We start from the raw sequence: 14,715 nt of genomic DNA, 5'->3' as shown, positions 1-14,715 counted from the left end.
TCTTGGCTAATGTGTCTTGGCTAATGTGTCTTGGCTAAGGTGCCTTGGCTAATGTGTCTTGGCTAAGGTGTCTTGGCTAATGTGTCTTGGCTAATGTGTCTTGGCTAAGGTGTCTTGTCTAATGTGTCTTGGCTAAGGTGTCTTGGCTAAGGTGTCTTGGCTAATGTGTCTTGGCTAAGGTGTCTTGGCTAATGTGTCTTGGCTAAAGTGTCTTGGCTAAGGTGTCTTGGCTAAGGTGTCTTGGCTAAGGTGTCTTGGCTAAGGTGTCTTGGCTAAGGTGTCTTGGCTAATGTGTCTTGGCTAATGTGTCTTGGCTAATGTGTCTTGGCTAAGGTGTCTTGGCTAATGTGTCTTGGCTAAGGTGTCTTGGCTAAGGTGTCTTGGCTAATGTGTCTTGGCTAATGTGTCTTGGCTAATGTGTCTTGGCTAAGGTGTCTTAACTAATGTGTCTTGGCTAATGTGTCTTGGCTAAGGTGTCTTGGCTAAGGTGTCTTCGCTAAGGTGTCTTGGCTAATGTGTCTTGGCTAAGGTGTCTTGGCTAAGGTGTCTTGGCTAAGGTGTCTTGGCCAAGGTGTCTTGGCTAATGTGTCTTGGCTAAGGTGTCTTGGCTAAGGTGTCTTGGCTAAGGTGTCTTGGCTAATGTGTCTCGGCTAATGTGTCTTGGCTAATGTGTCTTGGCTAATGTAACTTGGCTAAGGTGTCTTGGCTAAGGTGTCTTGGCTAAGGTGTCTTGGCTAAGGTGTCTTGGCTAATGTGTCTTGGCTAATGTGTCTTGGCTAATGTGTCTTGGCTAAGGTGTCTTGGCTAATGTGTCTTGGCTAAGGTGTCTTGGCTAAGGTGTCTTGGCTAAGGTGTCTTGGCTAATGTGTCTTGGGTAAGGTGTCTTGGCTAATGTGTCTCGGCTAATGTGTCTTGGCTAATGTGTCTTGGCTAAGGTGTCTTGGCTAAGGTGTCTTGGCTAATGTGTCTTGGCTAATGTGTCTTGGCTAAGGTGTCTTGGCTAAGGTGTCTTGGCTAATGTGTCTTGGCTAAGGTGTCTTGGCTAAGGTGTCTTGGCTAATGTGTCTCGACTAATGTGTCTTGGCTAATGTGTCTTGGCTAAGGTGTCTTGGCTAAGGTGTCTTGGCTAAGGTGTCTCGGCTAATGTGTCTTGGCTAATGTGTCTTGGCTAAGGTGTCTTGGCTAAGGTGTCTTGGCTAAGGTATCTTGGCTAAGGTGTCTTGGCAAATGTGTCTTGGCTAATGTGTCTTGGCTAAAGTGTCTTGGCTATTGTGTCTTGGCAAAGGTGTCTTGGCTAATGTGTCTTGGCTACTGTGTCTTGGCTAAGGTGTCTTGGCTAATGTGTCTTGGCTAATGTGTCTTGGCTAAGGTGTCTTGGCTAAGGTGTCTTGGCTAAGGTGTCTTGGCTAATGTGTCTTGGCTAATGTGTCTTGGCTAATGTAACTTGGCTAAGGTGTCTTGGCTAAGGTGTCTTGGCTAAGGTGTCTTGGCTAAGGTGTCTTGGCTAATGTGTCTTGGCTAATGTGTCTTGGCTAATGTGTCTTGGCTAAGGTGTCTTGGCTAATGTGTCTTGGCTAAGGTGTCTTGGCTAAGGTGTCTTGGCTAAGGTGTCTTGGCTAATGTGTCTTGGGTAAGGTGTCTTGGCTAATGTGTCTCGGCTAATGTGTCTTGGCTAATGTGTCTTGGCTAAGGTGTCTTGGCTAAGGTGTCTTGGCTAATGTGTCTTGGCTAATGTGTCTTGGCTAAGGTGTCTTGGCTAAGGTGTCTTGGCTAATGTGTCTTGGCTAAGGTGTCTTGGCTAAGGTGTCTTGGCTAATGTGTCTCGACTAATGTGTCTTGGCTAATGTGTCTTGGCTAAGGTGTCTTGGCTAAGGTGTCTTGGCTAAGGTGTCTCGGCTAATGTGTCTTGGCTAATGTGTCTTGGCTAAGGTGTCTTGGCTAAGGTGTCTTGGCTAAGGTATCTTGGCTAAGGTGTCTTGGCAAATGTGTCTTGGCTAATGTGTCTTGGCTAAAGTGTCTTGGCTATTGTGTCTTGGCAAAGGTGTCTTGGCTAATGTGTCTTGGCTACTGTGTCTTGGCTAAGGTGTCTTGGCTAATGTGTCTTGGCTAATGTGTCTTGGCTAAGGTGTCTTGGCTAAGGTGTCTTGGCTAAGGTGTCTTGGCTAATGTGTCTCGGCTAATGTGTCTTGGCTAAGGTGTCTTGGCTAAGGTGTCTTGGCTAAGGTGTCTTGGCTAAGGTGTCTCGGCTAATGTGTCTTGGCTAATGTGTCTTGGCTAATGTGTCTTGGCTAAGGTGTCTTGGCTAATGTGTCTTGGCTAAGGTGTCTTGGCTAATGTGTCTTGGCTAATGTGTCTTGGCTAATGTGTCTTGGCTAAGGTGTCTTGGCTAATGTGTCTTGGCTAAGGTGTCTTGGCTAATGTGTCTTGGCTAATGTGTCTTGGCTAAGGTGTCTTGGCTAATGTGTCTTGGCTAATGTGTCTTGGCTAAAGTGTCTTGGCTAAGGTGTCTTGGCTAAGGTGTCTTGGCTAATGTGTCTTGGCTAAGGTGTCTTGGCTAATGTGTCTTGGCTAATGTGTCTTGGCTAAGGTGTCTTGGCTAATGTGTCTTGGCTAAGGTGCCTTGGCTAAGGTGTCTTGGCTAAGGTGTCTCGGCTAAGGTGTCTTGGCTAATGTGTCTTGGCTAATGTGTCTTGGCTAATGTGTCTTGGCTAAGGTGTCTTGGCTAAGGTGTCTTGGCTAAGGTGTCTTGGCTAATGTGTCTTGGCTAATGTGTCTTGGCTAAGGTGTCTTGTCTAATGTGTCTTGGCTAAGGTGTCTTGGCTAAGGTGTCTTGGCTAAAGTGTCTTGGCTAAGGTGTCTTGGCTAAGGTGTCTTGGCTAAGGTGTCTTGGCTAAGGTGTCTAGGCTAAGGTGTCTTGGCTAAGGTGTGTTGGCTAATGTGTCTTGGCTAAGGTGCCTTGGCTAAGGTGTCTTGGCTAAGGTGTCTTGGCTAATGTGTCTTGGCTAATGTGTCTTGGCTAAGGTGTCTTGTCTAATGTGTCTTGGCTAAGGTGTCTTGGCTAAGGTGTCTTGGCTAAAGTGTCTTGGCTAAGGTGTCTTGGCTAAGGTGTCTTGGCTAAGGTGTCTTGGCTAAGGTGTCTAGGCTAAGGTGTCTTGGCTAAGGTGTGTTGGCTAATGTGTCTTGGCTAAGGTGCCTTGGCTAAGGTGTCTTGGCTAAGGTGTCTTGGCTAATGTGTCTTGGCTAATGTGTCTTGGCTAAGGTGTCTTGTCTAATGTGTCTTGGCTAAGGTGTCTTGGCTAAGGTGTCTTGGCTAAAGTGTCTTGGCTAAGGTGTCTTGGCTAAGGTGTCTTGGCTAAGGTGTCTTGGCTAAGGTGTCTAGGCTAAGGTGTCTTGGCTAAGGTGTGTTGGCTAATGTGTCTTGGCTAATGTGTCTTGGCTAATGTGTCTTGGCTAAGGTGTCTTGGCTAATGTGTCTTGGCTAAGGTGTCTCGGCTAATGTGTCTTGGCTAATGTGTCTCGACTAATGTGTCTTGGCTAATGTGTCTTGGCTAAGGTGTCTTGGCTAAGGTGTCTTGGCTAAGGTGTCTCGGCTAATGTGTCTTGGCTAATGTGTCTTGGCTAAGGTGTCTTGGCTAAGGTGTCTTGGCTAATGTGTCTTGGCTAAGGTGTCTTGGCTAAGGTGTCTTGGCTAAGGTATCTTGGCTAAGGTGTCTTGGCAAATGTGTCTTGGCTAATGTGTCTTGGCTAAAGTGTCTTGGCTATTGTGTCTTGGCAAAGGTGTCTTGGCTAATGTGTCTTGGCTACTGTGTCTTGGCTAAGGTGTCTTGGCTAATGTGTCTTGGCTAATGTGTCTTGGCTAAGGTGTCTTGGCTAAGGTGTCTTGGCTAAGGTGTCTTGGCTAATGTGTCTCGGCTAATGTGTCTTGGCTAAGGTGTCTTGGCTAAGGTGTCTTGGCTAAGGTGTCTTGGCTAAGGTGTCTCGGCTAATGTGTCTTGGCTAATGTGTCTTGGCTAATGTGTCTTGGCTAAGGTGTCTTGGCTAATGTGTCTTGGCTAAGGTGTCTTGGCTAATGTGTCTTGGCTAATGTGTCTTGGCTAATGTGTCTTGGCTAAGGTGTCTTGGCTAATGTGTCTTGGCTAAGGTGTCTTGGCTAATGTGTCTTGGCTAATGTGTCTTGGCTAAGGTGTCTTGGCTAATGTGTCTTGGCTAATGTGTCTTGGCTAAAGTGTCTTGGCTAAGGTGTCTTGGCTAAGGTGTCTTGGCTAATGTGTCTTGGCTAAGGTGTCTTGGCTAATGTGTCTTGGCTAATGTGTCTTGGCTAAGGTGTCTTGGCTAATGTGTCTTGGCTAAGGTGCCTTGGCTAAGGTGTCTTGGCTAAGGTGTCTCGGCTAAGGTGTCTTGGCTAATGTGTCTTGGCTAATGTGTCTTGGCTAATGTGTCTTGGCTAAGGTGTCTTGGCTAAGGTGTCTTGGCTAAGGTGTCTTGGCTAATGTGTCTTGGCTAATGTGTCTTGGCTAAGGTGTCTTGTCTAATGTGTCTTGGCTAAGGTGTCTTGGCTAAGGTGTCTTGGCTAAAGTGTCTTGGCTAAGGTGTCTTGGCTAAGGTGTCTTGGCTAAGGTGTCTTGGCTAAGGTGTCTAGGCTAAGGTGTCTTGGCTAAGGTGTGTTGGCTAATGTGTCTTGGCTAAGGTGCCTTGGCTAAGGTGTCTTGGCTAAGGTGTCTTGGCTAATGTGTCTTGGCTAATGTGTCTTGGCTAAGGTGTCTTGTCTAATGTGTCTTGGCTAAGGTGTCTTGGCTAAGGTGTCTTGGCTAAAGTGTCTTGGCTAAGGTGTCTTGGCTAAGGTGTCTTGGCTAAGGTGTCTTGGCTAAGGTGTCTAGGCTAAGGTGTCTTGGCTAAGGTGTGTTGGCTAATGTGTCTTGGCTAAGGTGCCTTGGCTAAGGTGTCTTGGCTAAGGTGTCTTGGCTAATGTGTCTTGGCTAATGTGTCTTGGCTAAGGTGTCTTGTCTAATGTGTCTTGGCTAAGGTGTCTTGGCTAAGGTGTCTTGGCTAAAGTATCTTGGCTAAGGTGTCTTGGCTAAGGTGTCTTGGCTAAGGTGTCTTGGCTAAGGTGTCTAGGCTAAGGTGTCTTGGCTAAGGTGTGTTGGCTAATGTGTCTTGGCTAATGTGTCTTGGCTAATGTGTCTTGGCTAAGGTGTCTTGGCTAATGTGTCTTGGCTAAGGTGTCTCGGCTAATGTGTCTTGGCTAATGTGTCTCGACTAATGTGTCTTGGCTAATGTGTCTTGGCTAAGGTGTCTTGGCTAAGGTGTCTTGGCTAAGGTGTCTCGGCTAATGTGTCTTGGCTAATGTGTCTTGGCTAAGGTGTCTTGGCTAAGGTGTCTTGGCTAATGTGTCTTGGCTAAGGTGTCTTGGCTAAGGTGTCTTGGCTAAGGTATCTTGGCTAAGGTGTCTTGGCAAATGTGTCTTGGCTAATGTGTCTTGGCTAAAGTGTCTTGGCTATTGTGTCTTGGCAAAGGTGTCTTGGCTAATGTGTCTTGGCTACTGTGTCTTGGCTAAGGTGTCTTGGCTAATGTGTCTTGGCTAATGTGTCTTGGCTAAGGTGTCTTGGCTAAGGTGTCTTGGCTAAGGTGTCTTGGCTAATGTGTCTCGGCTAATGTGTCTTGGCTAAGGTGTCTTGGCTAAGGTGTCTTGGCTAAGGTGTCTTGGCTAAGGTGTCTCGGCTAATGTGTCTTGGCTAATGTGTCTTGGCTAATGTGTCTTGGCTAAGGTGTCTTGGCTAATGTGTCTTGGCTAAGGTGTCTTGGCTAATGTGTCTTGGCTAATGTGTCTTGGCTAATGTGTCTTGGCTAAGGTGTCTTGGCTAATGTGTCTTGGCTAAGGTGTCTTGGCTAAGGTGTCTTGGCTAATGTGTCTTGGCTAAGGTGTCTTGGCTAATGTGTCTTGGCTAATGTGTCTTGGCTAAAGTGTCTTGGCTAAGGTGTCTTGGCTAAGGTGTCTTGGCTAATGTGTCTTGGCTAAGGTGTCTTGGCTAATGTGTCTTGGCTAATGTGTCTTGGCTAAGGTGTCTTGGCTAATGTGTCTTGGCTAAGGTGCCTTGGCTAAGGTGTCTTGGCTAAGGTGTCTCGGCTAAGGTGTCTTGGCTAATGTGTCTTGGCTAATGTGTCTTGGCTAATGTGTCTTGGCTAAGGTGCCTTGGCTAAGGTGTCTTGGCTAAGGTGTCTTGGCTAATGTGTCTTGGCTAATGTGTCTTGGCTAAGGTGTCTTGTCTAATGTGTCTTGGCTAAGGTGTCTTGGCTAAGGTGTCTTGGCTAAAGTGTCTTGGCTAAGGTGTCTTGGCTAAGGTGTCTTGGCTAAGGTGTCTTGGCTAAGGTGTCTAGGCTAAGGTGTCTTGGCTAAGGTGTCTTGGCTAATGTGTCTTGGCTAAGGTGCCTTGGCTAAGGTGTCTTGGCTAAGGTGTCTTGGCTAATGTGTCTTGGCTAATGTGTCTTGGCTAAGGTGTCTTGTCTAATGTGTCTTGGCTAAGGTGTCTTGGCTAAGGTGTCTTGGCTAAAGTGTCTTGGCTAAGGTGTCTTGGCTAAGGTGTCTTGGCTAAGGTGTCTTGGCTAAGGTGTCTAGGCTAAGGTGTCTTGGCTAAGGTGTGTTGGCTAATGTGTCTTGGCTAAGGTGTCTTGGCTAAGGTGTCTTGGCTAAGGTGTCTTGGCTAATGTGTCTTGGCTAATGTGTCTTGGCTAAGGTGTCTTGTCTAATGTGTCTTGGCTAAGGTGTCTTGGCTAAGGTGTCTTGGCTAAAGTGTCTTGGCTAAGGTGTCTTGGCTAAGGTGTCTTGGCTAAGGTGTCTTGGCTAAGGTGTCTAGGCTAAGGTGTCTTGGCTAAGGTGTGTTGGCTAATGTGTCTTGGCTAATGTGTCTTGGCTAAGGTGTCTTGGCTAATGTGTCTTGGCTAAGGTGTCTCGGCTAATGTGTCTTGGCTAATGTGTCTTGGCTAAGGTGTCTTGGCTAATGTGTCTTGGCTAATGTGTCTTGGCTAAAGTGTCTTGGCTAAGGTGTCTTGGCTAAGGTGTCTTGGCTAAGGAGTCTTGGCTAATGTGTCTTGGCTAAGGTGTCTTGGCTAATGTGTCTTGGCTAATGTGTCTTGGCTAAGGTGTCTTGGCTAATGTGTCTTGGCTAATGTGTCTTGGCTAAGGTGTCTTGGCTAATGTGTCTTAGCTAAGGTGTCTTGGCTAAGGTGTCTTGGCTAATGTGTCTTGGCTAAGGTGTCTTGGCTAATGTGTCTTAGCTAAGGTGTCTTGGCTAAGGTGTCTCGGCTAATGTGTCTTGGCTAATGTGTCTTGGCTAAGGTGTCTTGGCTAATGTGTCTTAGCTAAGGTGTCTTGGCTAAGGTGTCTCGGCTAATGTGTCTTGGCTAATGTGTCTTGGCTAATGTGTCTTGGCTAAGGTGTCTTGGCTAACGTGTCTTGGCTAAGGTGTCTTGGCTAATGTGTCTTGGCTAATGTGTCTTGGCTAAGGTGTCTTGGCTAAGGTGTCTTGGCTAAGGTGTCTTGGCTAATGTGTCTTGGCTAATGTGTCTTGGCTAATGTGTCTTGGCTAAGGTGTCTTGGCTAAGGTGTCTTGGCTAATGTGTCTCGGCTAATGTGTCTTGGCTAATGTGTCTTGGCTAAGGTGTCTTGGCTAAGGTGTCTTGGCTAATGTGTCTTGGCTAAGGTGTCTTGGCTAAGGTGTCTTGGCTAAGGTGTCTTGGCTAATGTGTCTTGGCTAATGTGTCTTGGCTAAAGTGTCTTGGCTATGGTGTCTTGGCTAAGGTGTCTTGGCTAAGGTGTCTTGGCTAATGTGTCTTGGCTAATGTGTCTTGGCTAATGTGTCTTGGCTAAGGTGTCATGGCTAATGTGTCTTGGCTAATGTGTTTTGGCTAATGTGTCTTGGCTAATGTGTCTTGGCTAAGGTGTCTTGGCTAAGGTGTCTTGGCTAAGGTGTCTTGGCTAATGTGTCTTGGCTAACGTGTCCTGGCTAAGGTGTCTTGGCTAATGTGTCTTGGCTAATGTGTCTTGGCTAAGGTGTCTTGGCTAAGGTGTCTTGGCTAATGTGTCTTGGCTAAGGTGTCTCGGCTAATGTGTCTTGGCTAATGTGTCTTGGCTAATGTGTCTTGGCTAAGGTGTCTTGGCTAAGGTGTCTTGGCTAAGGTGTCTTGGCTAAGGTGTCTTGGCTTATGTGTGTTGGCTAATGTGTCTTGGCTAAGGTGTCTTCGCTTATGTGTCTTGGCTAATGTGTCTTGGCTAAGGTGTCTTGGCTTATATGTCTTGGCTAATGTGTCTTGGCTAATGTGTCTTGGCTAAGGTGTCTTGGCTAAGGTGTCTTGGCTAAGGTGTCTTGGCTAAGGTGTCTTGGCTAATGTGTCTTGGCTAATGTGTCTTGGCTTAGGTGTCTTGGCTAATGTGTCTCTGCTCAGGTGTCTTGGCTAAGGTGTCTTGGCTAATGTGTCTTGGCTAATGTGTCTTGGCTAAGGTGTCTTGGCTAAGGTGTCATGGCTAATGTGTCTTGGCTAATGTGTCTTGGCTAATGTGTCTTGGCTAAGGTGTCTTGGCTAAGGTGTCTTGGCTAAGGTGTCTCGGCTAATGTGTCTTGGCTAATGTGTCTTGGCTAATGTGTCTTGGCTAAAGTGTCTTGGCTAAGGTGTCTTGGCTAAGGTGTCTTGGCTAAGGTGTCTTGGCTAATGTGTCTTGGCTAAGGTGTCTTGGCTAATGTGTCTTGGCTAATGTGTCTTGGCTAAGGTGTCTTGGCTAATGTGTCTTGGCTAATGTGTCTTGGCTAAGGTGTCTTGGCTAATGTGTCTTAGCTAAGGTGTCTTGGCTAAGGTGTCTTGGCTAAGGTGTCTTGGCTGATGTGTCTTGGCTAAGGTGTCTTGGCTAAGGTGTCTTGGCTAAGGTGTCTTGGCTAATGTGTCTTGGCTAAGGTGTCTTGGCTAAGGTGTCTTGGCTAATGTGTCTTGGCTAATGTGTCTTGGCTAAGGTGTCTTGGCTAATGTGTCTTGGCTAATGTGTCTTGGCTAATATGTCTCGGCTAATGTGTCTTGGCTAATGTGTCTTGGCTAATGTGTCTTGGCTAATGTGTCTCGGCTAATGTGTCTTGGCTAATGTGTCTTGGCTAATGTGTCTTGGCTAAGGTGTCTTGGCTAAGGTGTCTTGGCTAATGTGTCTTGGCTAAGGTGTCTTGGCTAATGTGTCTTGGCTAAGGTGTCTTGGCTAAGGTGTCTTGGCTAATGTGTCTTGGCTAATGTGTCTTGGCTAAGGTGTCTTGGCTAATGTGTCTTGGCTAAGGTGTCTTGGCTAAAGTGTCTTGGCTAACGTGTCTTGGCTAAGGTGTCTTGGCTAAGGTGTCTTGGCTAAGGTGTCTTGGCTAAGGTGTCTTGGCTAATGTGTCTTGGCTAAGGTGTCTTGGCTAAGGTGTCTTGGCTAATGTGTCTTGGCTAATGTGTCTTGGCTAATGTGTCTTGGCTAATTTGTCTTGGCTAATGTGTCTTGGCTAATGTGTCTTGGCTAATGTGTCTTGGCTAAGGTGTCTTGGCTAAGGTGTCTTGGCTAAGGTGTCTTGGCTAATGTGTCTTGGCTAATGTGTCTTGGCTAAGGTGTCTTGGCTAAGGTGTCTTGGCTAATGTGTCTTGGCTAAGGTGTCTTGGCTAATGTGTCTTGGCTAATTTGTCTTGGCTAATGTGTCTTGGCTAAGGTGTCTTGGCTAATGTGTCTTGGCTAATGTGTCTTGGCTAAGGTGTCTTGGCTAATGTGTCTTGGCCAAGGTGTCTTGGCTAAGGTGTGTTGGCTAATGTGTCTTGGCTAAGGTGTCTTGGCTAATGTGTCTTGGCTAAGGTGTCTTGGCTAAGGTGTCTTGGCTAATGTGTCTTGGCTAAGGTGTCTTGGCTAAGGTGTCTTGGCTAAGGTGTCTTGGCTAATGTGTCTTGGCTAATGTGTCTTGGCTAAGGTGTCTTGGCTAAGGTGTCTTGGCTAATTTGTCTTGGCTAATGTGTCTTGGCTAAGGTGTCTTGGCTAATGTGTCTTGGCTAATGTGTCTTGGCTAATGTGTCTTGGCTAATGTGTCTTGGCTAATGTGTCTTGGCTAATGTGTCTTGGCTAAGGTGTCTTGGCTAAGGTGTCTTGGCTAATGTGTCTTGGCTAAGGTGTCTTGGCTAAGGTGTCTTGGCTAAGGTGTCTTGGCTAATGTGTCTTGGCTAATGTGTCTTGGCTAAGGTGTCTTGGCTAAGGTGTCTTGGCTAATGTGTCTTGGCTAAGGTGTCTTGGCTAATGTGTCTTGGCTAATTTGTCTTGGCTAATGTGTCTTGGCTAAGGTGTCTTGGCTAAGGTGTCTTGGCTAAGGTGTCTTGGCTAATGTGTCTTGGCTAATGTGTCTTGGCTAAGGTGTCTTGGCTAATGTGTCTTGGCTAATGTGTCTTGGCTAAGGTGTCTTGGCTAAGGTGTCTTGGCTAATGTGTCTTGGCTAAGGTGTCTTGGCTAATGTGTCTTGGCTAATTTGTCTTGGCTAATGTGTCTTGGCTAAGGTGTCTTGGCTAATGTGTCTTGGCTAATGTGTCTTGGCTAAGGTGTCTTGGCTAATGTGTCTTGGCCAAGGTGTCTTGGCTAAGGTGTGTTGGCTAATGTGTCTTGGCTAATGTGTCTTGGCTAATTTGTCTTGGCTAATGTGTCTTGGCTAAGGTGTCTTGGCTAATGTGTCTTGGCTAATGTGTCTTGGCTAAGGTGTCTTGGCTAATGTGTCTTGGCTAAGGTGTCTTGGCTAAGGTGTCTTGGCTAATGTGTCTTGGCTAAGGTGTCTTGGCTAAGGTGTCTTGGCTAAGGTGTCTTGGCTAAGGTGTCTTGGCTAATGTGTCTTGGCTAAGGTGTCTTGGCTAATGTGTCTTGGCTAAGGTGTCTCGGCTAATGTGTCTTTGCTAATTTGTCTTGGCTAATGTGTTTTGGCTAAGGTGTCTTGGCTAATGTGTCTTGGCTAATGTGTCTTGGGTAAGGTGTCTTGGCTAATGTGTCTTGGCTAAGGTGTCTTGGCTAAGGTGTCTTGGCTAAGGTGTCTTGGCTAATGTGTCTTGGCTAATGTGTCTTGGCTAAGGTGTCTTGGCTAATGTGTCTTGGCCAAGGTGTCTTGGCTAAGGTGTGTTGGCTAATGTGTCTCTGCTATGGTGTCTTGGCTAATGTGTCTTGGCTAAGGTGTCTTGGCTAAGGTGTCTTGGCTAATGTGTCTTGGCTAAGGTGTCTTGGCTAAGGTGTCTTGGCTAAGGTGTCTTGGCTAATGTGTCTTGGCTAATGTGTCTTGGCTAAGGTGTCTTGGCTAAGGTGTCTTGGCTAATGTGTCTTGGCTAAGGTGTCTTGGCTAATGTGTCTTGGCTAATTTGTCTTGGCTAATGTGTCTTGGCTAAGGTGTCTTGGCTAATGTGTCTTGGCTAATGTGTCTCGGCTAATGTGTCTTGGCTAATGTGTCTTGGCTAATGTGTCTTGGCTAATGTGTCTTGGCTAATGTGTCTCGGCTAATGTGTCTTGGCTAATGTGTCTTGGCTAATGTAACTTGGCTAAGGTGTCTTGGCTAATGTGTCTTGGCTAATGTGTCTTGGCTAAGGTGTCTTGGCTAATGTGTCTTGGCTAATGTGTCTTGGCTAATGTGTCTTGGCTAAGGTGTCTTGGCTAATGTGTCTTGGCTAATGTGTCTTGGCTAAGGTGTCTTGGCTAATGTGTCTTGGCTAAGGTGTCTTGGCTAAGGTGTCTTGGCTAATGTGTCTCGGCTAATGTGTCTTGGCTAATGTGTCTTGGCTAATGTAACTTGGCTAAGGTGTCTTGGCTAATGTGTCTTAGCTAAGGTGTCTTGGCTAAAATGTCTTGGCTAACGTGTCTTGGCTAAGGTGTCTTGGCTAATGTAACTTGGCTAAGGTGTCTTGGCTAATGTGTCTTGGCTAATGTGTCTTGGCTAAGGTGTCTTGGCTAATGTGTCTTGGCTAATGTAACTTGGCTAAGGTGTCTTGGCTAATGTGTCTTGGCTAAGGTGTCTTGGCTAAGGTGTCTTGGCTAATGTGTCTTGGCTAATGTGTCTTGGCTAAGGTGTCTTGGCTAAGGTGTCTTGGCTAATGTGTCTTGGCTAATGTGTCTTGGCTAATGTGTCTTGGCTAAGGTGTCTTGGCTAATGTGTCTTGGCTAATGTGTCTTGGCTAAGGTGTCTTGGCTAATGTGTCTTGGCTAATGTGTCTTGGCTAAGGTGTCTTGGCTAATGTGTCTTGGCTAAGGTGTCTTGGCTAATGTGTCTTGGCTAATGTGTCTTGGCTAAGGTGTCTTGGCTAATGTGTCTTGGCTAAGGTGTCTTGGCTAATGTGTCTTGGCTAATGTGTCTTGGCTAATGTGTTTTGGCTAAGGTGTCTTGGCTAATGTGTCTTGGCTAATGTGTCTTGGCTAAGGTGTCTTGGCTAATGTGTCTTGGCTAAGGTGTCTTGGCTAAGGTGTCTTGGCTAAGGTGTCTTGGCTAAGGTGTCTTGGCTAAGGTGTCTTGGCTAATGTGTCTTGGCTAATGTGTCTTGGCTAAGGTGTCTTGGCTAAGGTGTCTTGGCTAATGTGTCTTGGCTAATGTGTCTTGGCTAATGTGTCTTGGCTAAGGTGTCTTGGCTAATGTGTCTTGGCTAATGTGTCTTGGCTAATGTGTCTCGGCTAATGTGTCTTGGCTAATGTGTCTTGGCTAATGTAACTTGGCTAAGGTGTCTTGGCTAATGTGTCTTGGCTAAGGTGTCTTGGCTAAAGTGTCTTGGCTAACGTGTCTTGGCTAAGGTGTCTTGGCTAAGGTGTCTTGGCTAAGGTGTCTTGGCTAATGTGTCTTGGCTAATGTGTCTTGGCTAAGGTGTCTTGGCTAAGGTGTCTTGGCTAATGTGTCTTGGCTAAGGTGTCTTGGCTAATGTGTCTTGGCTAATTTGTCTTGGCTAATGTGTCTTGGCTAAGGTGTCTTGGCTAATGTGTCTTGGCTAATGTGTCTTGGCTAAGGTGTCTTGGCTAAGGTGTCTTGGCTAAGGTGTCTTGGCTAATGTGTCTTGGCTAATGTGTCTTGGCTAAGGTGTCTTGGCTAAGGTGTCTTGGCTAATGTGTCTTGGCTAAGGTGTCTTGGCTAATGTGTCTTTGCTAATTTGTCTTGGCTAATGTGTCTTGGCTAAGGTGTCTTGGCTAATGTGTCTTGGCTAATGTGTCTTGGCTAATGTGTCTTGGCTAATGTGTCTTGGCTAATTTGTCTTGGCTAATGTGTCTTGGCTAAGGTGTCTTGGCTAATGTGTCTTGGCTAATGTGTCTTGGCTAAGGTGTCTTGGCTAATGTGTCTTGGCTAAGGTGTCTTGGCTAAGGTGTCTTGGCTAATGTGTCTTGGCTAAGGTGTCTTGGCTAATGTGTCTTGGCTAAGGTGTCTTGGCTAAGGTGTCTTGGCTAATGTGTCTTGGCTAAGGTGTCTTGGCTAAGGTGTCTTGGCTAATGTGTCTCGGCTAATGTGTCTTGGCTAATGTGTCTTGGCTAATGTGTCTTGGCTAATGTGTCTTGGCTAATGTGTCTCGGCTAATGTGTCTTGGCTAATGTGTCTTGGCTAATGTAACTTGGCTAAGGTGTCTTGGCTAATGTGTCTTGGCTAATGTGTCTTGGCTAAGGTGTCTTGGCTAATGTGTCTTGGCTAATGTGTCTTGGCTAATGTGTCTTGGCTAAGGTGTCTTGGCTAAGGTGTCTTGGCTAATGTGTCTTGGCTAATGTGTCTTGGCTAAGGTGTCTTGGCTAAGGTGTCTTGGCTAATGTGTCTTGACTAATGTGTCTTGGCTAAGGTGTCTTGGCTAATGTGTCTAATGTGTCTTGGCTAAGGTGTCTTGGCTAATGTGTCTTGGCTAAGGTGTCTTGGCTAAGGTGTCTTGGCTAATGTGTCTTGGCTAAGGTGTCTTGGCTAATGTGTCTTGGCTAATTTGTCTTGGCTAATGTGTTTTGGCTAAGGTGTCTTGGCTAATGTGTCTTGGCTAATGTGTCTTGGCTAAGGTGTCTTGGCTAATGTGTCTTGGCTAAGGTGTCTTGGCTAAGGTGTCTTGGCTAAGGTGTCTCGGCTAAGGTGTCTTGGCTAATGTGTCTTGGCTAATGTGTCTTGGCTAAGGTGTCTTGGCTAAGGTGTCTTGGCTAAGGTGTCTTGGCTAATGTGTCTTGGCTAAGGTGTCTTGGCTAAGGTGTCTTGGCTAATGTGTCTTGGCTAATGTGTCTTGGCTAATGTGTCTCGGCTAATGTGTCTTGGCTAATGTGTCTTGGCTAATGTAACTTGGCTAAGGTGTCTTGGCTTATGTGTCTTGGCTAAGGTGTCTTGGCTAAAGTGTCTTGGCTAACGTGTCTTGGCTAAGGTGTCTTGGCTAAGGTGTCTTGGCTAAGGTGTCTTGGCTAAGGTGTCTTGGCTAATGTGTCTTGGCTAAGGTGTCTTGGCTAAGGTGTCTTGGCTAATGTGTCTTGGCTAAGGTGTCTTGGCTAATGTGTCTTGGCTAATTTGTCTTGGCTAATGTGTCTTGGCTAAGGTGTCTTGGCTAATGTGTCTTGGCTAATGTGTCTTGGCTAAGGTGTCTTGGCTAAGGTGTCTTGGCTAAGGTGTCTTGGCTAATGTGTCTTGGCTAATGTGTCTTGGCTAAGGTGTCTTGGCTAATGTGTCTTGGCTAATTTGTCTTGGCTAATGTGTCTTGGCTAAGGTGTCTTGG

General features: G+C 46.4%; 1 long non-coding RNA gene across 1 annotated transcript in view; it reads left to right on the top strand.

Moving 5' to 3' along the window:
- Positions 1-14,715, top strand: part of LOC125774535 (uncharacterized) — a 35,605-nt gene that overhangs the window by 8,310 nt on the left and 12,580 nt on the right. Inside the window, exon 2 of the long non-coding RNA XR_007421019.1 lies at positions 12,332-12,415. This is a non-coding gene — a long non-coding RNA (uncharacterized LOC125774535). The remainder of the gene's footprint in view (positions 1-12,331; positions 12,416-14,715) is intronic.

The sequence above is a fragment of the Anopheles funestus genome, unplaced genomic scaffold (assembly GCF_943734845.2).
Source record: "Anopheles funestus unplaced genomic scaffold, idAnoFuneDA-416_04 scaffold_19_ctg1, whole genome shotgun sequence".
Taxonomy (NCBI): Eukaryota; Metazoa; Arthropoda; class Insecta; order Diptera; family Culicidae; genus Anopheles; species Anopheles funestus.
The sequence above is the reverse complement of the archived record's forward strand: the minus strand, read 5'-3'. Positions and strand labels throughout refer to the sequence as shown.